The sequence below is a fragment of the Arachis hypogaea genome, chromosome 5 (genome assembly GCF_003086295.3).
Source record: "Arachis hypogaea cultivar Tifrunner chromosome 5, arahy.Tifrunner.gnm2.J5K5, whole genome shotgun sequence".
Classification (NCBI taxonomy): Eukaryota; Viridiplantae; Streptophyta; class Magnoliopsida; order Fabales; family Fabaceae; genus Arachis; species Arachis hypogaea.
In genome coordinates, this window is record NC_092040.1 from 25878893 (window position 1) to 25906382 (window position 27490).

At 36.7% G+C, this 27490-nt stretch overlaps 1 long non-coding RNA gene across 1 annotated transcript; it reads right to left on the bottom strand.

The window, feature by feature from the left end:
- Positions 1 to 14188: 14188 nt before the first annotated feature.
- LOC140184566 (uncharacterized) lies at positions 14189 to 25006 on the bottom strand. Its single transcript, XR_011881635.1, has 2 exons — positions 24370 to 25006; positions 14189 to 14472 (listed from the first exon to the last, which is right to left on the bottom strand). It is a non-coding gene; the product is annotated as an uncharacterized lncRNA (long non-coding RNA).
- Positions 25007 to 27490: the final 2484 nt, after the last annotated feature.

The window sequence follows — 27490 nt, forward strand, 5'->3', positions numbered from 1 at the left end:
TTACCGTAACATCAAAATTTCAAATAACTCAGATAAAGTTGAAGACACAACACTAGGATCAATATGCCTCAGCTAGATCTTTATTTTTGGCAAATCTTTGAATTGTCATTTTAACGAGTACATGGATGAATGCAGTGGTTAAAGTATGTGGTCTATTTTGATTAATTGTGTAATGTTTTAAAATCGTTTGAACTTTTTGACAAACTTTCTCTCATAATAGAGGTTAACCACTTCTCATTGATAATTTTGTACTAACTTTATTTTTTAATAGATATCAACGACTTCTCTTTAATAATTTTGTACTCAATGTTTGATTTGTGACCGGAAATAATTTTTACATGGATAATAAAAGTGCAATTCAAACAAAAGATTGTTCTTTAATAATATTATAGCTTAATAATATTTAAGGATTGAAAGATTTAGTTTTTTTATTGAAGTAATAACTCAAGGATAGAAAGATTTAGTTTTTTCTTTCCAAATCTAAACAATAATATATGTTGCCGTGCGAATGCATGGGTGATAAACCACTATTTTATGGTTTATCTTGTGCTAAATAAAGTGAATTTTATCAATCTTTCATACACTTATTCATATGAAATGCATGGTTTTACATTTCCATTCCTAAATTCATGCTATGACTGAAAACATGCTCCTTTGGCCCTAAATTCACTATTTTTAATCCTCTCTTATTTCCATTCGATGCCGTGAGATGTGTGTTAAGTGTTTTCAGGGTTTATAGGGCAGGAATGGCTTAGAGAATGGAAAAGAAGCATGCAAAAGAGGAAAGAACACAAGGAATTAAAGATTTTATAGGCGAGCAGCGATGCGCACGCGTGGAGCGACGCATACGCGTGACTGGAAGATTGCGCATCAACGCATACGCGTGACATGCTGTCACGTGTTGCAAATATCAGAATTCGCTGGGAGCGATTTCTGGGCCCCTTTTGACCCGGTTTCAGGTCCCGAAAGTCCAGATTAGAGGCAGGGGTGTAACTGAGACTTAGACACTTTTTCACTCTCACTTAGTTTTTAGTTTTTAGTTTTTTGAATTCTAAAGAAACACTACTTCTCCTAGGGTTCTTAGTATTTTCTTAGTTCTGCTTTTGAATTTATTTGGAGAGAGTTGCTACTACCTTCGATTGAAGTTTTCATCATTCTAGTTTGCCTTTCTATCACTCTACTCTCTTATTTTCCATTTAGTTACTTGAATTCCTGTTTGGATTTTGTGAATTTTGAATTTATTAATGCAATGAATCATTTTCATGTTTAATTCCATTACTTGTTGAATTTCCTTTAATTAATTATCAGTATCAATTTCAATTTTATTAATTTAGTTTTAATTACCATGTCTCTTATCTAATCCCTTTACATGTTTGTGAAAAAGGCATTCATGTTAATGGAGTAGAGTTTCCAACTTGGCTTTGGAGTTGATTAATAGGAAACTCTTGAGTTGGAATACTCCGGTGTTAATAAGTAATTGGAAATTGCTGTCAATTGGATTTTTACTAACTCTAATCCTTCCTTGAGAGGTGATTAGGACTTGTAAATTAGAATTGATATTATCTACTTAACTTTCCTCTATTAGTTAGAGGATAACTAAGTAGAAGTAATAACCCTTTACTATTATACTTGAGAAAGCCAACAAGGATAGAAATTCCAATTAATCATCTCCTAGCCAAGGCCTTTTATTTTAAATACCCAACATCTCTGGTTAATTGCTCATTGCTTAGTTCCCAGTTAATTATTTTTCCGTTTTCAAACTTCTAGAATTTTTCAGAAAACCCCTGACCAATAAATTGCACTCTTTTGTCAACTCTTTGGGAGACGACCTGGGAATTCTACTCCCAGTTAATTGATTCTAAATTGTGATAGCCCCTTTCAAATTTATAAGTGGAATTTTCGTCGGTTAAGAGCTGTACTCGCAACGCTGTTTTTATTAAAATTTCTTAACCGGAATTTTTTCGCCCGTCAATTTTTGGCGCCATTGCCGGGCAGTTGCAATAGTGTGCTAAATTATTGGTTGGTATAAATATTTTTTTAGTTACATAATTGCATTTTTCATAATATATTTTATTACCATGAGCTATATTTTTCTTTCATTGAATGACATGTTCGTTACCGGATCCGAGCTTAGCCGCATTTGATCCTGAGATCGAAAGGACTATTTCACGTATTAGGAGAGCTCGGCGTCGGTTAGCCTCTGAGGGTGGTAAAGGGGTTTTACCCAATTCACCAGTCTTATCTGAGGACGAGTCTGAAGCGTCATTCGAGGAAGAAACTAGCTCCCCTCCTGTTAATTATATTGACACCTCTTCTATTGATCTGAGTGCAGATACTATGGCAGAGCCTAGGAGAATCACGCTGAAGGAAGCGGGAGCTCCAGATTTTACATTGCAACCATATCAAGCGCGTCATCTGAACTTGGGTGCAGACTTCAAACTGAAGATCACTCTGATTAATTTACTGTCCAAGTTCCATGGCTTACCTGCTCAAGAGCCTATCAGGCACCTTAGGAATTTTTAGACAGCTTGCTCAACTACTAGGCGGCATGGAGCTGATGAGACTGCCATTTGGCTATATGCCTTCCTATTTTCTCTGGAGGGAAAGCCAAAGGAATGGCTCTACTCTCAATTGGAAGCTATTGTTACCAATTGGGATTCGCTCAGAAGGGAATTCTTGGACAAGTATTTTCCAGCAGAAGTTACAAACAGACTGAGGAAAGAGATTTCCTGCGTCATTCAAAGTGAATCAGAGACTCTCTACGAGTATTGGGAATGCTTCAGGAATCTCCTAGACTCATGCCCCCACCACAAGATCGACCAGTTGGTGTTGATTAACTACTTTAGCCAAGGCATGAATCTTGGAGACAAGACCTTATTAAATGCTGCAAGTAATGGCTCTTTGACGAAGTACAAGACGATGACAGAAAGCGTGGCAACTGATCACCGATTTGGATGAGTCTACCCGAAATGCAAACCAAAGGACTAATCACACCAGGGCTATAGTAGGAGTTTCTTCTAGTAGTGAGACCGCTGCTCTCACTAAGACTCTAGGAGAGATGACCAATATACTAAAGCAGCTCCAACTGAATCAACAACAGCCTCCGCCTCTGCCACAGCAGCAGTGTCAACAATTAGTCCCTCAGAGAATGTGTGGAATATGCACTTGCTACTCCCACTACACTGATGAATGTCCACAACTCCAGGAGGACAACACCTTGGCGGCTACAAATGCTTACTATAACCGTCCGAATTAACGGTACTATCAACAAGGCGATAACTATAACCAAGGTGGTAACTACAACCAAGGTTGGCAAGACAACTCCAACCAAGGATGGCGAGATAATTCTAACCAAGGATGGAGAGATAATTCCAACCAAGGATGGAGGGACAACTACAACCAAGGAGGCAGAGACAACAGTGGAAATCAAAGGTGGAATAACAAAAACTATCAACAGAACTGGAATCAACAGAATCCTCCATATCGAGCACCTCACCAAAGGCAAGTCCAAGCACCTTCGTTCAACCAACCGCAAGCCCCTCAAATTACTTATCCTCCCCCTTCCTCCAACCAAGATGAAACATTTTGTTCTATCCTTCAAGGACAAAAAGAGCTTCAGAATTCACCCACCTCTAGCTTTACCGCTCTTACCTCTACTCTACAAGCTCTCATATCCTGAATGGAACCACCATCTACCCCAACAATAAACCTTCAAGCTCTAGTGCACTTCTCTCTCAACCTTTATCCAACTCCAAGAGTGGAATCAATGCCATTACTTTGAGGTTCGGCACTACATTGCAAGAGAGGAGTCTCGAAGAGCCAAGCTTAGGCGAAAATGTTCAAGTTAAAGATGTTGTTGAGGTAGAAGATGTAGAAGAAGAGAATGAGGTACAATAAAAGGGTGAAGAAGTAATTGCACAACCAAAAAATGGAGTGCCTAAGGAAGACGATGATGTGAGAGAGGCCATCCCCATCCCTAACCATTCCCCTTTTTTATGATATTCACCAAGTACCTAAAATGCTAAATTTCTAAAAGATTTGTACATTCATAAAGATAAAATACATGATTTAGAAACTATTCCTTTGGGTAGCCCTGTATCTGTTTTAATGGGTGCTATACCGGAGAAATGTGGGGATCCCGGTCCATGTATGGTTACTTGCATTATAGGGGATATACAATTTATTGACTGCATGTGTGATTTAGGTGCATGTGTTAGTATTATGCCATTATCTGTATATGATGCCTTGAGACTCCCACCCTTGAAAAGGTCGGCAGCACGTTTTGTTTTGGTAGATAAAAGCATAATTTTAATGGTGGGCATTGCGGAAGATGTCCTGGTGAGCATCAAAGGGCTGACGTTTCCTATCGACTTTTACATTTTAGAGATGTCTCCTAGTGACTCCGGAAGACCTTTGTCCATCTTGCTTGGAAGGCCATTTCTGAAGACTTCGCGGTTCAAGTTGGATGCTTTCTCGGGTACCTATTCTTTTGATATAGATGGCAGAGCAGTGAGCTTCAACATGGATGAAGCTATGAAGCACCCACCGGAAGACCACTCCATCTTCCAATGCGACATTATTGAGGAGATCGTGGCTGAAGTTCACCAAAAGGTAGCAGAAGAGACGACCATGGAGCAAGGCGCAAGTGTGGGGAAACCCTCTGAGTATATTGAAGTTGCATTACTACCTCCAGTGGTTCTGGAAGATCAAGTACCAAGCCATGAGCTGAAAATAGAGTTGAAGCTCCTTCCACCCCACCTCAAGTATGCCTATCTTGAGGACAATCAAAAGCTCCCAATTATTATTACAAAGGAACTCACTTCCCAAAAAGAGGAGCAACTGCTTAGTGTGCTGAGAAGACACAAGAAAGCTATAGGGTGGAGTCTGGTGGACATAGTAGGTATAAGCCCTCAGGTTTACGAGCACCGGATATTTCTAGAGGAGGGAGCAAGACCTATCCGCCAACCTCAAAGGCGGTTGAACCCCACCATTTTAGAAGTTGTGAAAAAGGAAGTGAGCAGACTGCTTGAAGCTGACATCATCTATCCAATCTCAGATAGTGAGTGGGTTAGCTCAGTACAGGTAGTCCCGAAGAAGTATGGCGTCACCACAGTGAAGAATGAGCATGGGGAACTCATGGCTACAAGAGTGCAGAATTCCTGGAGGGTGTGCATTGACTATAGGTGCTTGAACCAGGCCACTCGCAAGGATCACTACCCATTGCCCTTCATCGATCAAATACTTGATCGCTTGTCAGGTAAATCACACTACTATTTTCTAGATGGTTACACAGGTTATTTTCAAATTCATATAGCTCCAGAAGATCCGAAGAAAACTACTTTTACATGCCCCTTTGGAACGTATGCATATAAGAGAATGCCTTTTGGCTTATGTAATGCACCGGGTACGTTTCAAAGATGCATGATGAGTATTTTCTCCAATTTTCTTGAGAATTGTATGGAGGTTTTTATGGATAACTTTAGTGTCTATGGTGATTCATTTGACCTTTGCTTGGATAGTCTAGCTAAAGTATTAGAAAGATGTGTTAGTTCAGACCTTGTAGTTAATTTTGAAAAATGTCATTTTATGGTAAAACAAGGTATTATTCTAGGACATGTTGCTTTTAATACTGGTATATCTGTTGATCCAACAAAGGTAGATGTTATTTCTAGTTTATCTTACCCCTCATATGTGAGAGAAGTCCGTTCGTTTCTTGGTCATGAAGGTTTCTATCAGCGATTTATTAAGGACTTCAGTAAGGTAGCACTGCCTTTATCCCGTCTACTACAGATAGATGTAGAGTTTGAGTTGAGTGAAGAATGCATGGAAGCGTTTGACAAACTGAAGATTGCCTTGACCCAAGCTTTTATTGTAAGAGGGCCTGACTGGAGTAGGCCATTCGAGATCATGTGCTACGCATCAAACTATGCGGTAGGAGCGGCGCTGGCTCAGCACGAAGGTAAGGATCCATATATTATTGCTTATGCCTCTAAAACTCTAGATGGCGCTCAGCCTAATTATACTACAACTGAAAAAGAGCTATTATCTATTGTTTTTGCTTTGGATAAACTCCGAGCTTGCTTAATTGGAACTAAGGTGGTAGTATATTCAGACCATGCAGCCTTGAAATATGTGTTAGCTAAGAAAGAGTCTAAACCAAGGTTAATCCGTTGGATATTGCTATTACAAGAATTTGATTTAGAAATCAAAGATAGGAGTGGTTCCCAAAATTTAGTGGCAGACCACTTGAGTCGCCTTGAACACATTAAAAGTGATTTTGCTCCTATTAAAGATGCGTTTCTACTTGATAGCTTGCAAGCAATATCTGACGTGGTTCCTTGGTATGTACCTGTTGCTAATTATTTGGTTAGTCGTACCTTTGCTCCTAATTTTACTAAGCATCAAAAGGACAAGCTTAAAAGCGAGTGCAAATATTATATATGGGATGACCCATATTTGTGGAGATATGGTGTTGACCAAATAATTAGAAGGTGTGTGCCACAATCTAATTCCAGTCAATTTTAGAGGCTTGCCACTCTTCTGAGAGTGGTGGACACTTTGGTCCTTAGAGAACTGCTAGAAAAATTGTAGACTGTGGATTTTGGTGGCCCACACTTTTTAAGGATGCTAGCATTTTCGTGACTCTTGCCCGCAATGGCAAAGGTTTGGAAATATATCCAAGAGGGATGAGATGCCCCAACAACTTATGTTGTTTTGTGAGATTTTTTATGTTTGGGGTATTGACTTTATGGGTCCATTTCCAAATTCTAATGGTTTCTTATACATTTTTTAGCTGTCAATTATGTTTTTAAATGGGTGGAAGCAATTCCTACCCGTACTGATGATGCTAACGTTGTTGTTTCTTTTGTTAGGAATAATATAATTTTTAGCTTTAAATCACCATAAGCAATCGTGAGTTATCAAGGCTTCTCATTTATGTAACAGGAGAATGACAGGTCTGCTGAAGAAACAAGGCATCATTCACAAGGTGGCGACAACATACCATCCCCAGACCAATGGACAAGCCGAGGTGTCGAATAGGGAGATCAAGTGCATACTAGAGAAGATCGTGAAGCCTCATCGGAAGGATTGGAGTGCTAGACTTGCAGATGCGCTATGGGCGTATCGGACTGCGTACAAGACACCCATCGGAATGAGTCCATTCCGCCTCATCTACGGAAAGGCTTGTCACCTTCCAGTGGAGGTGGAACACAAGGCATACTAGGCAGTGAAGGAATGCAACTTAGGATTGGGCGGAGCCGGCATTGAAAGGAAGCTACAACTACAGGAATTGGAGTGCCTTCGCCTATAAGCATATGAGAACTCACGCGTCTACAAGGAAAAGGTGAAGGTGGTGCATGACAAGAATATCAAGAGAAGAGAGTTTAGAGCTGGGGATTTGGTCATCCTCTACAACTCAAGGCTGAGACTCATGCCAGGAAAGTTGAGATCAAGGTGGGAAGGACCCTACAGGGTGGAGAAGGCTAAGCCGTATGGAGTCTTCCACACGAGTCACCCTTCAAGCCCCACCTTCTTCTGAGTCAATGGGCACCGCTTAAAGCTATATCATGGTGAGAAAATGAAGAACAACAAGGAGCTGGAGATCTTCCTCTTGAAGGATCCAGCACAAGAAGAGGACTGAGCTCATCTGTCCAACTTAAGGACGTTAAAGAAAAGTGCTAGGTGGGAGGCAACCCACCATGGTATGATCTTCCCTTTTTATTATTTTCACTTCATGCATATTGGTGTTAATTTCTAGTTTTGCATGTTTTTTTCTATTAAAAAAAGCCTTCGATGCGCAAGCGTCTATGACGTGCACGCGTCGGATGGAGATTCGAATTTTATAAAAATGAACAGAGAGTTAGGCTGGAAGCGGGCAGGAGGGGTGCTTGGCGCACAAGCTACCCTACGCGTACACGTGTACTACGCGTACGCCCACGCGTACATGTCGCCTGCAAATTTGCCAACCCACGCGTAAGTGTCAGCAACGCGTACGCGTGAGATAAAAATCGGAGTAAAAGGGTGTTTTGAACAGAGAGTTGTGCATCCATGGCGCTGGAACCGTGCGTTTGGCACGGATCATGGTCACGCGTACGCGTGACCGATGCTTACGCGTCCCCTAACCTTTAGCCCACCCACGCGTATGCGTGGGCGACGCGTGCGCGTCGCGTGTGCCGCGTCAATTACTCAGCGCACTGCCCTGTTCTGTTTTCTTCCGATCTTCTTTTCTTTTTCTTTTTCAAATCCTAATTCTCTTTTCTTCTTTCTTCTTCTTCTTCTAACTTTCTTCTTCATTCTTTTTCTTCCCTCCCTCTTACTTTCTTCTCTTCTTTCCTTCTTACTTATCTTTTCTCGCTCTTCTTCCTAACTACCTCCCTACTTTCATCTCTTTCTTAAGGTTCTTTTTCTTTCTCTCTTCTACTCCTTATTTTTGCATGAGTATGTTGGTGTTGAAAATTTATTTGAGTGATTATTTTGCTATCTTTTGGATTGTGGATATTATGAGGAGTGCTTTGACTATTGACATTTAATTTTGGATCTCATATATACTTGGATTAAGTACCTTACTTTCTATTTTAAAATTACATACCAAGTGTTTGTGAAAAAGCACTCATGGCATTATGATTTCTCTTCTATTTTATTCTTATATTCTAATGCCTCTTTTTCACGACCCTTGCAATCCTTGTGTATTGAGTATATTAGTCATTAATTGTCCATATAAGAGTGCTCATTATTTTGTTACATATGACCATCATTGTTGCTATTGATGTTTGAGCTATGCTTCTCATGCTTGTTACTTGCATGGCTCTAACCCTCTTGCATCTAGTTGTTATGATATGCTTTTATGATCTTAATTGATGTCCTATTTGTATGTAGTAGCTACCATGCATTTAAGACACTATTTTCTTTCCTTTGGCATTTAATATCACTACGACCTTCTTCATTCCGGTTGTTAGCTATCGATATTTGACATTCCTTTTCACTATTCCTTTTTCAGGACGGCCACCAAAAAGGGAAAAGAGAAGGCTTCTGACAAGTCACCGGCGAAGAGAGGAACTAAATGAGCACTGGCTAAGGCACAATCATCCACCACAGTAAAGCCACCCACTAAGCGGGTGAAGAGGACTATAAGAGTGGATGAAGCAGAGAAGGCATTTCCTGCACGGGATTCCGCATGGTTCACCAACTGTTACTGTGAGCGGATGTTTTCCGTTTTGGCAGAGAGAAACTACAATAATGAGCACCTCCTTATCCTTCCGACGCATTTGTTGATTTTGTGGAGCCTCGCATCGAACGGAGACAGTGGGGATTCTTAAAAAGGCAGCTGCGGGAGGCCAATTTATCTTAGGTAGTTGAATTCTACTCCAACTTTCATTCACCTACCTTGTAGTCTGTCTATGTTTGTCAAAAGCAAGTCCTTATTTCCGAAGGTGCCATTCAGAGAGTATTAGATCTTCCACCTAGCTCAGAGGGATTGGATGCATATCAAGCGGCCCAGCAAGAGCACCAAACATACCAGTTTGACTGGGACAGCATCCTTGGAGCCATCGCCATACCTGGCAGCAACTGGATCTATGGACAACACCGGGCTAGACCAAAGAGCATCTTCGCTACTGCACTCACCTTCGAGGCTCGCGTGTGGGCACAGATTCTATCCCACTATGTCCTTCCGAGCACCCACGAGTCCACCTTCACTACTGACATGTCCGTTCTCATTTGGTGCATTCTGACAGAGTAACCACTGAACTTGCCCTGACTCATCCGGCATGCTATGGGACACGTACAAATAGCAGGCAACCTGCCTTTTTCCGCATTAGTTACAGATTTGGTCTTTGCAGTGGGAGTCTCCTATCGGGCTCGGGATATGAAGGCCATGATTTCTAGAGATGATCAGTACGTCCCGAATGGGAAGTATATCAGACCTCCAGCACCTTCTGCAAGCCAGATTGATGGCCCGGCCCACAACGTTCCTTCTTCTTCCACTCTACCATCATCCATACCACAGGCACCTTCCACCAATCAGCTGCTCCTTCAGATCCTTGAGAGGTTGGACCGGCAAGACCGGCAGGCTAAGCGAATAGAGCGTCGTAACAAGCGCCGATATAACTACCTGAAGGAGCTGATTGTTAGCACTCACCCACCTTGAGAAGAGACAGATACCTCGGAATCCACTTCGCCTCACAACATGGAGAGCCATGACAAGCCGGGTGGTAGAAGCGATGCTCCCAACACCACTCTTCTCATCACTGATGGCATGGAGGACCGTGCCAAACATTAAGTGTGGAAAGGTCGGAATGACTTCTAGAGGTAACATCTCTCTCTCTCTTTCAACACCAATATTTTATTTTTTCTTTTGTTACATAGAATAACTTGCATGACTAGTAGTAGTTGTTTGTATTTAAGTACTACTTGGTTGAGTGATAAATTCTTTGTCAAGACACTATTCTATAGCATTTCACTAATTTAAATAAAAGTTTTTGTCAAACTTGTTTGAAGATTCTTAATTTGGAACATGGTTTTAGAGCTCAAACACACAAAACTAGTGAGATTTTGAGCCTACTTGATTGGTTGCATTTTACCAACCAATATTTTATTTTGGTGTGTGTTGTTCTCTTTAAAATTGTGATCTATATCTTACTTGATTCTATATTTCCATGGTTTAATGTATGCATACACGTATGTGATTAAGGCCTTGTTTCACTATAGCTCACATATCCATATGGCCCTACCCTATCATTACCCTTGCAACCCCATATTGAGCCTATGTTACCCCTTTTGTTCTTTAATATAGCACAGCATTATCTCTAAGCGTAAAACAAAGAAATATCCCTAATTTGAATCATTGATTAGCTTAGACTAGTGAGGTGCACGTGAATTAAGTGTGAAAAAATTGAATTGGGGAATACATGTTTGGGAAATTGGGTATTTTGGATTCTTATGTGAGAATGTGAAAACAGTTTGAGCACTTGTTCATGCATCTAACACATTAATAATATGCATTAAACTCACTGAAAAAAAAGATAAAAAGAAAAGAAAAGAGCAAATAAATAAAAAGGGAACAAAATGCCCCAAAGCTAATAAGTGACGTAATGCATATGACTTGTACTTAAAAGATATCTAGGGGCATGAATTTGTGAAAATAATAGTTAATGGATGGCTAGGTTGTGAATTATAATGACTTGGAATGTCTTAGGCTAAGTGAGAAGTTTAGGTTAATCAAGGATTTGGATTTTAGTTCACTTAACCAAATACATTCCTACCTTGACCTTAACCCAATTACAACCCTTGAAAAGACCTCTTGATATGTATATTGTGCATTAAATTGTGTTGATTGGTAGAAGAAAAGCACGCCTTAGAGAGAAAGATTAGTAGAGAATCTAGATACTCAACCATCAAACACTAGAGTGACTAGAATGTACACACTTCCAGTGAAGTTTCGATGCTCGATTCTGTGTTCCCGACTTTCATGAGCTTTCTTCTTCCAAGTTTACCTGTACTTTGTTTTGTGATTTGAATTAGTGGAATTGATTTATGTTTGTCTTGGAGAATTTGTTTATTTTTAACCAAGTAGGTAGAATCATGTTTACATGTAGTTGCATTTATATAGATAGGTTGCATTGCATAAGTCTCACCTTTCCTCCTTTACTCTTTGAGTTTCCTTGAGCTTAGCATGAGGACATGCTAATGTTTAAATATGGAGAGATTGATAAACCACTATTTTATGGTTTATCTTGTGCTAAATAGAGTGGATTTTATCAATCTTTCATACACTTATTCATATAAATGCATGGTTTTACATTTCCCTTCCTAAATTGGTGCTATGACTGAAAGCATGCTCTTTTGGCCCTAAATTCGCTATTTTTATTCCTCTCTTATTATTTTCATTCGATACCGTGATATATGTGTTAAGTATTTTCAGGGTTTATAGGGCAGGAATGACTTAGAAGATGGAAAAGAAGCATGCAAAAGAGGAAGGAACACAAGGAATTAAAAATTTTATGGGCGAGCAGCGACGCGCACGCATGGAGCGACGCGTATACGTGACTGGAAGATTGCGCATCGACGCGTACGCATGGAGCAACACGTACGCGTGACATGCCATCACGTGCTGCAGATATCAGAATTCACTGGGGGCGATTTCTGGGCCCCTTTTTGACCCAGTTTCAGGCCCCGAAAGTCCATATTAGAGGCAGGGGTGTAGCTGAGACTTGGACACTTTTTCATTCTCACTTAGTTTTTAGTTTTTAGTTTTTTGAATTCTAGAGAAATACTACTTCTCCTAAGGTTCTTAGTATTTTCTTAGTTCTGCTTTTGGATTGTATTTGGAGAGAGTTGCTACTACCTTCGATTGAAGTTTTCATCATTCTAGTTTGCCTTTCTATCACTCTACTCTCTTATTTTCCATTTAGTTACTTGAGTTCATGTTTGGATTTTGTGAATTTTGAATTTATTAATGCAATGAATCATTTTCATGTTTAATTCCATTACTTGTTGAATTTCCTTTAATTAATTATCAGTATCATTTTCAATTTTATTAATTTAGTTCTAATTAAAATGTCTCTCATCTAATCCCTTTACATGTTTGTGAAAATGACATTCATATTAATAGAGTAGAGTTTCCAACTTGGCTTTAGAGTTGATTAATAGGAAACCCTTGAGTTGGAATACTCAGGTGTTAATAAGTAATTGGAAATTGCTGTCAATTGGATTTTTACTAACTCTAATCCTTCCTTAGGAGGTGATTATGACTTGTAAATTAGAATTGATATTATCTACTTAACTTTCCTCTATTAGTTAGAGGATAACTAAGTAGAAGCAATAACCCTTTACTATTATACTTGAGAATGCCAACAAGGATAGAAATTCCAATTAATCATCTCCTAGCCAAGATCTTTTATTTTAAATACACAACATCTCTGGTTAATTGCTCCTTGTTCTCAGTTAATTATTTTTCCGTTTTCAAACTTCTAGAATTTTTCAGAAAACCCCTGACCAATAAATTGTACTCTTTTGTCAACTCTTTGGGAGACAACCTGGAATTCTACTCCCAGTTAATTAATTCTAAATTGTGACAACCCCTTTCAAATTGATAGTGTGAACATGATTTGATATTTTGAGATTTATAAAGTAAAAGACTAAAAAAATAAGAAAGTATGGAGAGTATAAGAAGAAATAAATGTTTAAAGCTGAATACGAGCTGAGTTGATTGTCTGCTGCTGGAAGCGAGCAAAGATATAGTGATAATTCTACTGGCAAATTGCTTTCCAGGAAACTTCCGGCCTAGGGCCACAGCCTGTGACCACACAAATGTTCACAGAGGTTTTTATACATACTTCCGCCTGGAGGCCACAGCCTGTGAGAACAGGGGGTGATCACAGAGGTATGTTAGGCATACATCGGCTTGGGAAAAGGTACCCTGTATTGACAGGGAGTGTGTACAGAGGATATGCCAACTGGAAAGCCATATTTAACCAATGGTGTTGGATTACGTCGGGAGCGAGTCGAAATCGAGAGATGAGCTTATTACCTCCATTAAAAATAGACATGTATCATAATTGTTTATGCATATTTCCTATTAACTCTATTTTCCGTGATTGTGTATGTGATGTGCTTGATTTTCTATGTTTATTAGTTATTATGTTGTGTTGTGTTTGTTGGTTGTTACTGTTGACTGAGTACAGTGTTAAAATAGACTTAACTAACTACCCCAACCCTACTAAGGACTTCCCAGTTCTTACCCTTTACATTCCCTTCTAGACAGAGATAGGAGTGATCTTCTTCAAGCATGACCACAGACAGATATGAAGGGCAGCATGTTTTGGACGGCATTTCCAACTTAGCATAGACTTTATGTTTAATCTCTCACTTTTGGTTAGATCCGCCAAAAGATTAGGGATTGTATAGCTTTGCTAGGCTAGTTCGGGTACCAGTTTAGTCATTCCTTCGTCACGCAGCCGCTTCTCTGTTCCACCGTCGTCGGTGTAATACCCTAATTAGCCTAAGCTTTACCTCGCATCGTAAAGCAAGGTTAATCAAGGGTTACGACAGTTCTAAAGCTGATACATATGATATATATAGAAGAAATAATATAATCTAGAAGCTTGATGAATGATGTAGCTCAAAAACAGGATTTAAAAGCGCAAAACAAACTAACGAAGTGTCTAACTTAAAGCACAAGAAACAGATGTGATATAAACAAAGATAATAGTATAATGGTGTAATATCATAAGTAACTAGCCACGGCTCATGGAGTTTAAGCAGGCTAGCCAAATATACAGACAAAAGGAAACTGAACTTTAAAATAGCTTATACAAGTTTTGTTCTCTCTCAAATACAAGCCTCTAGGCGTAAAACAAAAATACAAAAGCGAGAGACAAATTCAAAACAAACCAAAAAGACTCCAAAAGGTATCCGGATCCTCCGCTTCTGTCACCAACCAAACAACTCACCGAGGCGGGTTGCGGCTTGCATCTGAAAAATACAACAGAAATATGGTATGAGAACCGAAGGTTCTCAGTAAGGTAATAGTGTCCAGTGATGTAGGATATAAGACCCTGAGACGCCAAAGGCAATCCTAGGCTCCAAATCCATCACAAGATTCAACCTTAAGGCATGCTAAACAATAAAGCATAAATATAAATCTTAACATAAATAAATCGGGTACTCTATCTTAGAGAATTTCTATTCTAACCAAACACCACTGTCCCACAGCCTTCACCAACTTATCCTCCATGCGATCCCATCACCACCGCCTTCCGAAACTCCTCAATCCCAGTAGAAAACACAATTATATACAATGCAAGTAAAACACAAGTATTACACATAAGGCAAGTAACTCAAGTAGCAATTAAACATGTTATATAAATAGGCATACAATTACAAGTCGGTAAAGCAAACAAACAGATAGAAAATGCACATGATGAATGCCTGTCCTACTGGCTGTGATATCACATTATCGATTCAACTGCCAACCCGACACATCTCCATGGAGACGTCAGTGGGAACCCCCGAGATATAGTGCTCGGATCACTATCCAGCGTTTTGCGCCTGTACGCTTTAGAGATCCAAAGGGATGCAAGCGAGATACTCTTACCACCGACCTCACATCTCAACGCAACTGGGATGAACCACCAACCTTAGGCCGCTGCCACTACCTCAACAGGCGGGATCCAACCGCCGTCCCTGCCGGACGCATAGCGTATCATAATCTCAATATACAAATAATACACCAGTGGTTTTCAGAAAACATTTTCAATATATCATGGATCTATCATCTCATTCAGAGTCCTCAACTCTTCTCAACCACTGTCAATTCAACATTTCAATTCTTCATTCTCACTCTACCAACCCATCCTCAGTACACTAGAAACCTAACATTATGTTCTCTAATTTATCATAATAAACATAAACTAAAATCCGTAGCTTATTTCCCATATTACCCTACTCAAAATTTGGCCCAAAATCCTTAAAATAGTGTTATAGAAGCTTACGACCTTGTTAGTAAGGTGAAATAGTTGAAAACAAAGTTTAAATTGTGAAACAGGAGTGTGCGTACGCACAGGGGTGTGCGTGCGTACGCCCAGGAAGATTTTGAAAGTGTGCGTGTACACAGGGGTGTGCGTACGGATAGGTACTGAAATTTGTAAAGTCTATTCACTCGCACAGGGTGTGCTAGCGCCCCTCAATAGACGACCCTTCCTGACTTGTGAGTGTGCACAAGGTTGTACGTACGCACAAGTCGTAATTCTTCATTGATGTGCACGCGCACAAGCTGTGCTAACGCTACAATATTATATACTACATAGAGAAAACCAAACCATACCTTGGCCGATCCCCAATATGCACCAAAACCCCAAATTGAGCCCAAGATAAGCTTTCAAGCATAATCTAAGCCACCAAGAATCTCCAACAAGCATCAACAAGCTCCAACTCACCATAAACAAGCTATATATACGAAAATCATCACAAATAAACCTAGAGCTCATTATAATTTAAAGTTCACAAGAGTTTCAATGCCTCTTACCTTGCCCAACAGTTTTGGAAGCCAAAACCAACATCAATCAAAGGCTAGAGTGTACCTAAACACCCAAAAATCACAAAACCTCACTTAGCCAAAACCCTAAAAACTCGAAACTTTGAGGAGAATAATAGAAAATATTTCGTGGTTATCTCTCCAATTTCTTATATGGGTTTTGTAGAGCTCTTCACAAGGAACGTGTAGCCGTAAACAGTGCGGCGATCGGAGCTCCGTAGCTCAAGATATGAGCTTGAGAAGTTGAGAGTGAATAGTGTTAATGGAGGGTTTCTCCTCCCTCTCTTCCTTCAGCATGAGTGTGTGTGTTATGAGTGTGTTGTATGTGTCTGGGTTCATTAATGAACCCTTATATTGTTGGGCTTGGGCCCGGTCTAACCCATTAGCGTTTTAAGTTCGGTCGGCCCAACTTTGGGCCAAACCTTTAACACTAATGCCCGGTTTTCCATCTCTAATATTTTTCTAAGGTTTTTGGCTGTTTTCACTGCTTCTCGCGCAGCACCGAGCAGACTTGAACCGGTCAACCGGTTTGACTGCCGGTTCGTGGTTTTTCACAATTTTTCACAGAAAACACATTTTCTAACTCAGAAGGACCTACTGAGTCCAAAAATCATGTTTAAATCCCAAATTCTCATCCTAAATCATTGATCAAGAACGAACAAACTAAATTAAATTGATTCAAGAAATCTAAGAAAACTCAAAACAGAGATAAGCAAGAAATTACTTAAAAAACATGAATAACACAGATTTAGGATTTCAGATGAGGGAGAAGGAGCTCAGATCAGGGCTGAGCACTGGTAGAAGCTCAGCTAAAACAGAGGCCGAAGCGTGGTGATAACAGCAGGCTGGAGCAAAAACAAGGGCTTGAGGCAAGCTCGAACAAGCGACGAAGAGGGAGCACCGCGGCGGAAGCACGACGATACATAGGCAGCGGAAAGCTCAGAACAGACGCGAAAGCTCAAAACTGACGGGAAAGCGAGGCAAGCAGACGCGTTTCGATGACCATGGGTGCAGTGCGAACAGCGGTGGCGCAGATGACGACAACGATGGTAGTACGGTGGCGATGACACAACTTGAGGAAGAAAGTGGCATTCGAGGCTAGGTTTTGTTGAGAGAAAGAAGCAAATACGGTGAGTGAGAGAGACAGAAAGAGAGGCGTCCCCTAATGGAAAAAAGTAAATTAGAAGATTTAAGAGAAGAAATAATTAAGTTATCAAAATTAATAGATCAAAAATTAATTATTTTAACTAATGTTAATTGTAATGACACCGAATTCTTAAAATCAATACAAAATGATTTTTCTCAAAATCTTTATTTTACTATAAGTTTTATTGAAGGACTTTAAAAACCTGAAAAACTTATTTTTCACACGGAATTTCTAAAAAATGTTACCATGGAAATGATTCCCCACATCTTTATCATACCTTCAACCCACAATTAAATTCTATAGTAGATATGCTTGAAGAAATATTAGTATCCATAAAATTTCAAAGAAATAAGGAAAAAGAGAATCCCAAAGAAGAAAAATTTCAAAATATAATCAACATAACAGACTTAAAAGTAAAACCACCATTGAAATTATGAATATTGAAGAAAAATTAGAAGAAGTTACAATGCTTTTTAAACAATTAAAAATGGCTCAAGAAAATAATATTATGGAACATGGTTTTCAAATAGAAGAAGAATTAGTAAATTTTGAAAACATAGAAATGAAGAACACATTCTAGATTATTCAAGTGACGAAGAACCAACAATTCCAATACAAGTAAAAAATGAAGCTGGAACATCTAAGGATAATCAATCTCAATTTAAATGGGAAACAAGTTTTGATAATTATGCCTTTAAAAAAGGTTTTATAAATAAAGATTCAAAATATACAAAAATACCATCAAAATACATCCCTAAAATCCAGGAAATGGAAGGAGATAGAATGCTCGATTTAGACTGTAAAAAGAATGAAAAAGAAATTTTCGAAAACTGGTTGAATTCCTTCTTATTAGAAGCCTTTACTAATCCAAAACTTAGTGAATTGTCTGGAAGAGACATTTGGAATTACATAGGGTTTCATACTAAAGGAACTATAAGAGATTATATGACATCAATAGAAAACCAAATAATAGAAGAATTAGAAACAAAAACACCAGCTTATGATAAGATATTATATATAATGATGATTCTATATAAAGAATTTTTTGGAAAAAATATTATAGATCATAGACAAGAAGTCTATAATAAAGAATATCAAGAAGCAAAAAATCATTTAGCTAATATTCAGATATATGATTTATGTAATGTGGAGTCTTATATATGTGAATATAGAATACATTATTACAAATTAAAAGAAGAAGATAAAAATCATTATCTTAGTATGTATATAACAAAACTTCCATATCCTGCTAATGAATTTATAATGGGAAGATTTATAAGAGAAATAAATAGAGGAACAATTAAAAATAATTTTGGTGGAGCAACCTCTGCAATAAGAGAGGAAATAAAAGAACGTTGTATGCAAGAAGCAACTCAAAAAAGATTTGCAAATATAATTAAAATTTGCTGTCAAGATAATGAGGAGATACCTCAAAAATATGGTCTTAATAAAAATTTTCAAAGAAAAAGAAAATATCAATTTAGAAAAAGAAAATACTATCCAAACTGGAGAAAAAAGAGATATTTTAGAAAGGAAAATAACAATAAAAATAAAAGACAAAGAAATAACTATTGCCCGAATAAAAAAGAAAATTGTAAATGTTGGTATTGCCAAGAAGAAGGACACTATGCAAATGGATGCCCGAAAAAGAAGGATAAAAAGGATCTTACTAAACAAATAGAAATTGCTAAGTCTTGTTTCATGGAACCATTAGAAGAATCTGATGACAACTTAGACTATATTTTTGAATATGTCTCGGAAACAGACTCAGAGACTGAGTAATAATGCTACATTTATTACTATAAAAATAACAGAAAAGTTTATAAATGCTTTCATAGATTCTGGAGCAACACAATGCTTTGCTAGTTCAAATATAAAACTTGATTGGAAAAAATTAAAGAAACCATTAAGAGTTAGAATAGCTGACAAATCAATACATAAAATTGACCAAAAAGCAGAGATGGTTGAAATTTTTATTCAAAATTATAGGTTCATTGTTCCATCAATATATATGTTAGATTCTGGAATGGATTTTATTATAGGAAATAACTTTTTAAAGCTATATCATCCATTCATTCAAGAATTAACATATATAGTTTTAAAAGCTCCACACGATTCTTCAATAAATCAAAAATCAAAACGAATAAAAATACCGACTACTACTATAGATAAGATCTTAAAATTTAAAATATTCTCTATATTAGAGACATGTTATTTAAGTCTATACTTTCAGATAAATATCCCAAAAAATAATCTTGAAATAAAGATAGAAGAACTTTTGGATGAAATTTGTGCTGAAAATCCTTTAGATATTAAAAATACAAATAACGAATTAGTAAGTATTAAATTAAAAGATCCTACAAAAGAGATAAATGTTCCAAATAAAATTCCTTATTCCGCAAGAGATAGAGAAGAATTTTCATTAGAATGTAGAGATCTTTTGGAAAAAGGAATTATAAGATTAAGTAAAAGTCCTCATGCAGCTCCAGCCTTTTATGTCGAAAACAATAATGAAATTAAAAGGGGAAAACGAAGAATGGTTATTAACTATAAGAAGATGAATGGAATGTATTACCATTCGGATTAAAACAAGCCCCAGGTATTTATCAAAAATTTATGGAAGAAAATCTAAAAGAGTTAAATGAATTTGTTTTAGTGTACATTGATGATGTACTAATTTTTACAAAACAGGATAAAGAAGATCATCTTCAAAAATTATTAATAGTTTTAGAAAGATATAAAGAAAAAGAATTAGTTCTTAGCAAAAAAAAAGCAAGAATAGCAAAACAAGAAATAGAGTTTCTTGGGTTAATTCTATCCACTCAAGGAAAGCTAAAACTGCAGCCAAATGTCCTAGAAAAGGTAAATTTATTCCCTAATAAAATAGAAGATAGAAAACAATTACAAAGATTTTTAGGGTGTATAAATTATATTTCTGATCAAGGATTTTTAAAGAACATAACAGAATACACTAAAAGCTTATTTCCAAAAATAAGTACTAAAAAAGAATGGAAATGGGATGAAAAAGATAGTATGCAAATTCAAATGATTAAAGAATTATGTGAAAAACTTCCAGAACTTTATATTCCAGAAGAAAATGACTACTTAATAGTAGAAACAGATGCTTCAGACATAACTTGGTCAGGATGTCTAAAAGCTAAGAAAGCTATAAAAAGTTTGGAACAAGAAAAAGAATCATTAGATTCTAAATATTTCTCAAAGGAATTACTTTGCAGGTATATTTCAGGAACTTTTACTCCAACAGAACAGAGATATACCACTCATGAAAAGGAAACTCTAGCAGCCATTAAATCTCTTAAGAAATGAAAAATCGTTTTACTACCCAGAGAATTTACATTAAGGACAGATTCAAGTTATCTAACAGGTTTCATACGATATAATTTAAAAGTTGATTATAATCATGGACGATTGGTAAGATGGCAATTATTTTTGTTACAATATCCAATAAAAATTGAATATATTAAGGGTGACAAAAATGTTATTGCAGATACATTAACAAGAGAATGGAGTTCGTCTACAACGCATTAGACCAAGAAATTCAGAAATACGAACAAGAACTCGAAAAATGCAAGCATTGTCAGCAAATAAGGACACAGATCCAATCCCTTAAGAAGGCCATCGAAGCAATGAAATCAACACAACATCCAAAACCATCAGAGTTCAGCCAGCTAAGCGTGGTGGACAAATCAGGTGAAGAAAAAATTCCAGAAAATAAAACAATTGCTGAAATTATAAAAAAATCCACCCAAGATAAAAAATATTATGTAATTTATAATGGCCCCATGAAAGGAGTATATGATGCCTGGGAAAAAGCAGCACCATTTACACATCAATCAAGGATAATTCATAAAGGAGGGTTTTTAACACTGGAAGAAGCAAAGGAATCTTTCAGGGAATATGAAGCTCTTCATCCAGAACAAACCCTAAAAAGAGCAGCTAAAGCTCCAATTCAAACCCAGAGAACAGGAATAATAAGAAACATTCCTACAAGGGCTGAAATCAAGGAAAAGAAAAGGGTCTGTAGATCAAAACTCAGAGAAACCCTTAACATAGTCCTAAATTGGACTGAAGAAAAAAGGGCAATCTTGGGATATTATCCTATTGCCAAAGAATAGTTAACAAAGCTGGTTATATTTCTAGAAGCTTCCCCATCTGACACCTATCAGTTTTTCCAGTATGGATTAATTGATACAATTTTAATTTTTAATGATTTGAAAATTATTAGTGAGTTTCCTGTAGGATTCGTTGATGCAGTAAAGAGATTTAAAAATATGATTGACAACGTAAATCCAAGGGATATATCCCTAAAATTTACGAACAGTCAACCTATTTTTAATGAAGAAGAAGAATGCTTGGTTCCAGCACACCAAGTAATATTCATGTCCGTCTTCCCAGGAAATTTTCAACCAATTGATCAAGTTCAAGATTTAACAATCTACAGTCATGAAGGAAGACTAGCCAGCACACTAGCAAGGGTCTTCGAAAGAACTCAAAAGATAACAAGGGAATCTCACACAAGAATCAATTATAAAAGCAGAAATACTTTGCTTGTGTCCAGTAAAAGGAATGAAATTGAAGAAAGAGAGATGAGACTCTTAGTGGAATTTGAATCAGCATTCTACAACTTATCTGGACTCTTAGAAAAGCTCCCCGAAGGGATAAAGAGGAATCTCTGCTATTTGATAAAAGACAGAGAAGACCACAAGTGCCAGCTATGTGTCTCAGAGTTATCTGAAGAAAGCAATAATGAAACGGAATCAACCCACATGATAAAGGAAGAAGACAGCACATCTGAAGCATCTCTCAACATTATTGCATAGTGACGTAAGCGCTTAGGTCATAGAGCACCAACAATGTAGCTGGTGCAAGATAATAAACAATGACGTAAGCAATGACGTCATAAGAAGGGTAAGGATGGGAATTGTCCATCAAACCCAACCATTATAAATAGGTTGCTTAGGCAATTGTAAAAGGCATCAAACAATAGAAAGCAGAAGGATAAGAGTACTCATATGCTAGGAGAGCAAGGAGGAAGCGGCCGAGGCAATTCTATAGTTTGAAGAAGAATTCCTTTAGGAAAAACCAATTCTAAACTCCCCTCTGGAGTTAGTATCTACAATCTCCCCTCTAGAGATAAAAACATCTTATGTAAAATATTCTAAATAAAGGAAGTTTTTCTCCAGAAAGATACGCCTTTATCTTAATCTCATAGTCATGAATTATTTAGAAAGTTTAGAATTAACGGAAGAATCTGATTATTATAGATTATCTGCCTTATTAGATAATGAAAAACAGGCTGTTCTAAAAACAGAATTAAATCTCAAATCAAATGAAAATTTTAATAAACAAAATATTTTAAAAGAAGTTTTTAATAGAAAAAATATAATATACTATGGAAAAATTCAACTTGAAGCCCCTATAAAAATAAAATCTGCTAATGGAGAACTTGAAATAGCTTTGATAAATGATGAAGAATTGAGTAAACAGATTGAGAAAATTAAGGATCAACAAAAAAGATCTAAAATTGGATGGATTCATAGTACTATACAAGTCTTAATCAAATCTACATATATGAAAGGAATTAATTCACCAATAAGCTTAGCAATCTGTGACAAAAGAATTACTGATGACCCAATAGATCAAATAATTGGAATTGTTCATGGAAACTTGGCAAACGTAAATGTTAAATTCAATGCCCATCTTGGATATGCTATACCTTTATCAACTGAAAATCTTGGAAGATCTATAAGTTTGGCTTATAAATTTCACAGAAAGAATCTAATGGAACAAGACGATGAACCATTTTCAATTACATATGCAATAAATTATGCTTTAACAAATAGCCATCATAGTATAATATTTAAAAACAGAGAAAGAATTTATGTCGATGAATTATTTCAGAAAATTTTAAAAACAGAAATACCAAAATATAAAGCTATTAAAAACCCAGTTCTTTTACTAAAAGAACTATCAGGAAAATTAGTTTCATCAAATTTTCAAATAAGAGAATCCAAAATTAATAGCCTTTTAAGTTTATCTAAGTTAAAGATTAAAGAAGAAAATTCTGAAATAAAAGAATTAACAAAAAAGGTCGAAAAATTAAATGAAACCCTAAACACTAAGTTATGACAATAAATAAAGAGAAAATATATGTAACCTATCAAGACAAGAAACAAGAGCTCTTTGAAAGAGAAAATCGGTTGAATTATTTACAGTTTTCTGAAATAAATCAAAGAGCATTTGTAGCTCTAAAAATAATCTATGACAAATTGAAAGGAGAAGTTAAAAAGTTAGAAAAATTAATAGAATCTCTAGAAAGTAGTGATGAATCGATGATAGAATTTGCAGAAATTCTAAGATCAATAATGAAGTATACAAAGATTGAAAGACCAGAAAACAAAATAAAAAGAAAAAGGGCGAAAAAATTAAAAAGTAAAATAAAAGAGTATAAAAGGGAATTAAATAATCTTCAGTTCGAAATTAATGACCTTATAATAAAAAGGATAGAAATAAGAACAAATATAAACAAGTTGGACCTAAACTTAAAAAATTTATAAATGCCTGAAACATCATATTATGACTTAAAAGAATTAAAGCTGTTGAAAGAAAAAATGGAGAATGAAGTTGAAAAATTAAAAAGACATTTAGAAACAACAGAAAGTGTAGAAATAAAAGAAGTTTTGGAGGATTTGAAAAATTATATTAAAGAAAAAGACAAAAAGATAAAAGATTTTATATACAATAATCAATGCAAAAAAGAACATTATAAACTAAAACAAGATTGAAAAACTATAAAAATGAAAACAGAATTAGTAATAGTAGAAATGCTCAATACTTTTGATTATGAAATTACAAATTATAAAGTACCACCAACCAAATCTATACAAATTATAAACTTATTTGAAGCAAAATATGAAGAGTTAATTTTAAAAATTGGTAAAAATTAGTATCAGAGCCAAGTTAACGATTAAGGGTAACACTTTTTCTTTAAGCAACACTTTTAGTGATATGCTTTTAAATCAATAAAAAACAAAAATCTGTAAATCTATACCAAAACACATATGTACACTAGATGGACCCAACAATTATTTTAGTTCAATCACAATTAATAAATTTGTTAGCACGGTTTTCAATTTTCAGAACTTATATAAGTTTTAGAAAACCCTACCCCCAAATGTCTATTTTCCGTGCAAATTGAAAGTTCCAATCCTCTGTCGCTGAAATCTCAAAGTGCAAGCTTCGCCGTCGCCGAAGTTGTTCCCGTGCGCCACCGTCGCTGAAGGTCTCCCGTCAACCAGCGCCGTCGCCATCCTTTCCTTTCGTCGCGGAAGGTCTCCCATCGTCGTCGCTGATCCTCTCCCGTGGCTATCAAGTCTGATCTTCTCCCTACCTCAGAAAAATTCATAGTACAAATCCTCTGACGCTTGAGGAATTATAGAAACATAGAGGAAAGAAAGCCCATTAAATATGGTCTGCTTTGCTTGTCATTGATGTATCAATTATTTTCAGATACATATATAAAGATTACATTGACAGGCTACAGGCTATTTTTAATCCTTTAGATTGCTAGAAGGTGAAGTTACAGGGAATAGCTTTGAGACAAATATATACCATCCACTTGTGAAAAAATTTTGGTTGTAAATTACAATTTGTAAGGATTCATTTTATGACTAATTTCTAGTCAAAATAGGCATTCACCTCACTATTGGTGTATTGCTCCAATAACATGCTGAATACCCGCCTCTTTCTTTCTTTTTTTCTTTCTTTCTTTCTTTCTTTTATTTTTTTAGTTGATTAGTTAATACCGACCAATTAAAATAAACAAATACCCTGTTTGCCTCAAAAAATTAAATACAAAAATTTTATTTGGTAAAATTTTTATTTTTTGAGAAAAATTTATAAAAATTAATTTTTAAAATATAATTTTTTAAAAGTTATAGTATGTTTGTTTGATAAATTAAATTAAAAATAATTTTAATAAGCATAAGCAATAAGAATTATGTTTGGTAAATAGTTTTTAAAATTAGATTATATTAGATTTTTTTAATTTTGATAAGTATAAGTCAATTTTAAAAAATTTTATCTTTAATATTTTCAAAAATACTTGTATCATTTAAAAGTTGTAAACATAAATACATTATCTTTTTGTTTTACCAAAAGTAAAATAAAAAATTTGTGTTTTTTTAGTTTATTTCTTCCGTGAATGTATTGTCCCTTTTGATAGTATCCAAAAGAGTAAAGAGAGTTATCAAGAGAGCAATTATTTTATTAAAATACTTATTTTGCTAATTACGAACTAATGGTCTAAGAATAATGTTTGTAAAAATCGACATCAAACATTTTTCAACTTTATTTATAGCTAGATCTAGTTATATGTTGCTGAGAGGGGTAGCTGAAAATGGATAATTAAGACTAGTAATGGGTAAGGTGGTAGGGTAGGATAAGGTAGGGTTTGGACTCTACCTTAATCCTACCCGTAGGTTGAAAACTTTTATAAAATTCTACTCTATTCTATTTAGGTTGAGAATTTTTCAACCCTAACCTTACCCGCACCTTGAGGTTCTAAATCTTATCCTACCCGACTTTACTTGTAGAAAAATAAAAAATTTTAAGCAAATATAAAATTCAACCATTCTAAATTTCATACATATTAATAAATAGAAAATAAAAAACTAAGTTCAAATTAAAATTAAAAATAATAAAGTCTTAAAGAAATCTAACATAAAATTACAAATAATATGATTGTTACGATGGGTAACCGGAGATTGATGGGCTGTACTCGATGGGTTGACTCAATCGTCTGAGGAAGGAAACCTTCGAGCGGATTTGTGCCTTCGAGGCCTCCGTCCGACTTGTGAGTGTGAATGAATGGGGGTGGTACCTGCAAAGACACTCCGATGCCTAAGTCAGCAAGGGTGTGAGCAGGTCTAAAGAGTATTGGGACTTAGAGATACCTGAGGGGTGTCAGTATATTTATAGTGGTGAGCCAATAATCACCGTTGGAGAAGTTCCACGTTTTAAGGTGGATAATCGTCCCTTTATCTTAGGGAGGTTGCGATATGACTCCTGGAAGTGGGTTGAGAGATTTTAGGGGCAGTTATTATCTGCCAGCTAATCTTTGCTCCCGACTTCCTTAGAGCAAGTCGTGGGGAGTACCGACTTCTTGAGAGAAGGTCGGTGTACTGAGGAGCCCAACCTTGTGGGTTGGATCTGTCGTTTGGACCTGGGCCTTAGCGTTGGGCCAGGGTATGAACAGTGCCCCTACTCGAGCCCAATTCCTTTCAAGGGTTGTGGTCGAGTATTATAACTCGGGACCGTAGCCGACCTGATAGGGATCCGACGTGATTTTTTTGGAACCGACGTGTTTTTTGTTTAAAAAGCTTTCAACAGTCGCGTCTAATCAAACGTCGCGTCTCTTAGAGGTTTGAGCATTCACACACGGGGGCAGTTATATTGGTAACGGTGCAACTTTTAAATGGCCTACGTCATTTTACCTTTGTACCCCTAGCGTGTTTATAAATACTTTTCCCTCTCCTTGCTTGTTTCGTTTCTGAAAACTTTTCCATCTGCACCCTATCTTAATCGAAAGAAGAAAGCTCCTTCCTTTTCGAGTGCTGTTGCTTCCAACTTTCTGCGAGAAAAAGGTCAATTTCTTTTCTTACTCTTTCTTTGTAGAGTTACATGTTTTTTATTTGAGAGGAGAGTTGGTCGTAGACTTTAGTGATTCGAAGATCTAAGCCCATGCCCCTTTAGAGACCCCATTTTTTATCCTTTTTTTTCTTTTTCTTTGTAGGTTTTTTTTCTTAGAAAAACAAAATGTCTTCTGTTGAAACTCTTGCTCAATGGGTGGACGTTACGGTTTTGAGGGAAGAACCTCTTGTTGACACGGACTTCATCACCAACCTCCGCACTCATCATAGGCTTTGTACCTCTGATGAGGACGATCCGAAATATGAACTGATTGCCCCGGGTCCGGACGACCGGGTTTGCTTTGGGAGGGCTTCTGAGGCGGCCCCTCATTTTTTCTATATGTACGAGAGTATGATTACCCGCCTAGGCATTTTTCTCCCTTTTTCTGGCTTTGAGATTGATGTTTTAGGTCACTGTCGTGTTGCTCCTACCCAAATCCACCCCCAATTCTTGGGGTTTTTTGAAAATTTACCAATTTATCAGCTATGTTTTGGACTTTCCGACTTCTTTGAAAATTTTCTTTTATCTCCTTCATATGACCAAGCCCTTCAGTGGGCAAAATAACAAGCAGCAGTGGGTGTCTTTCCGAGCCATACAAG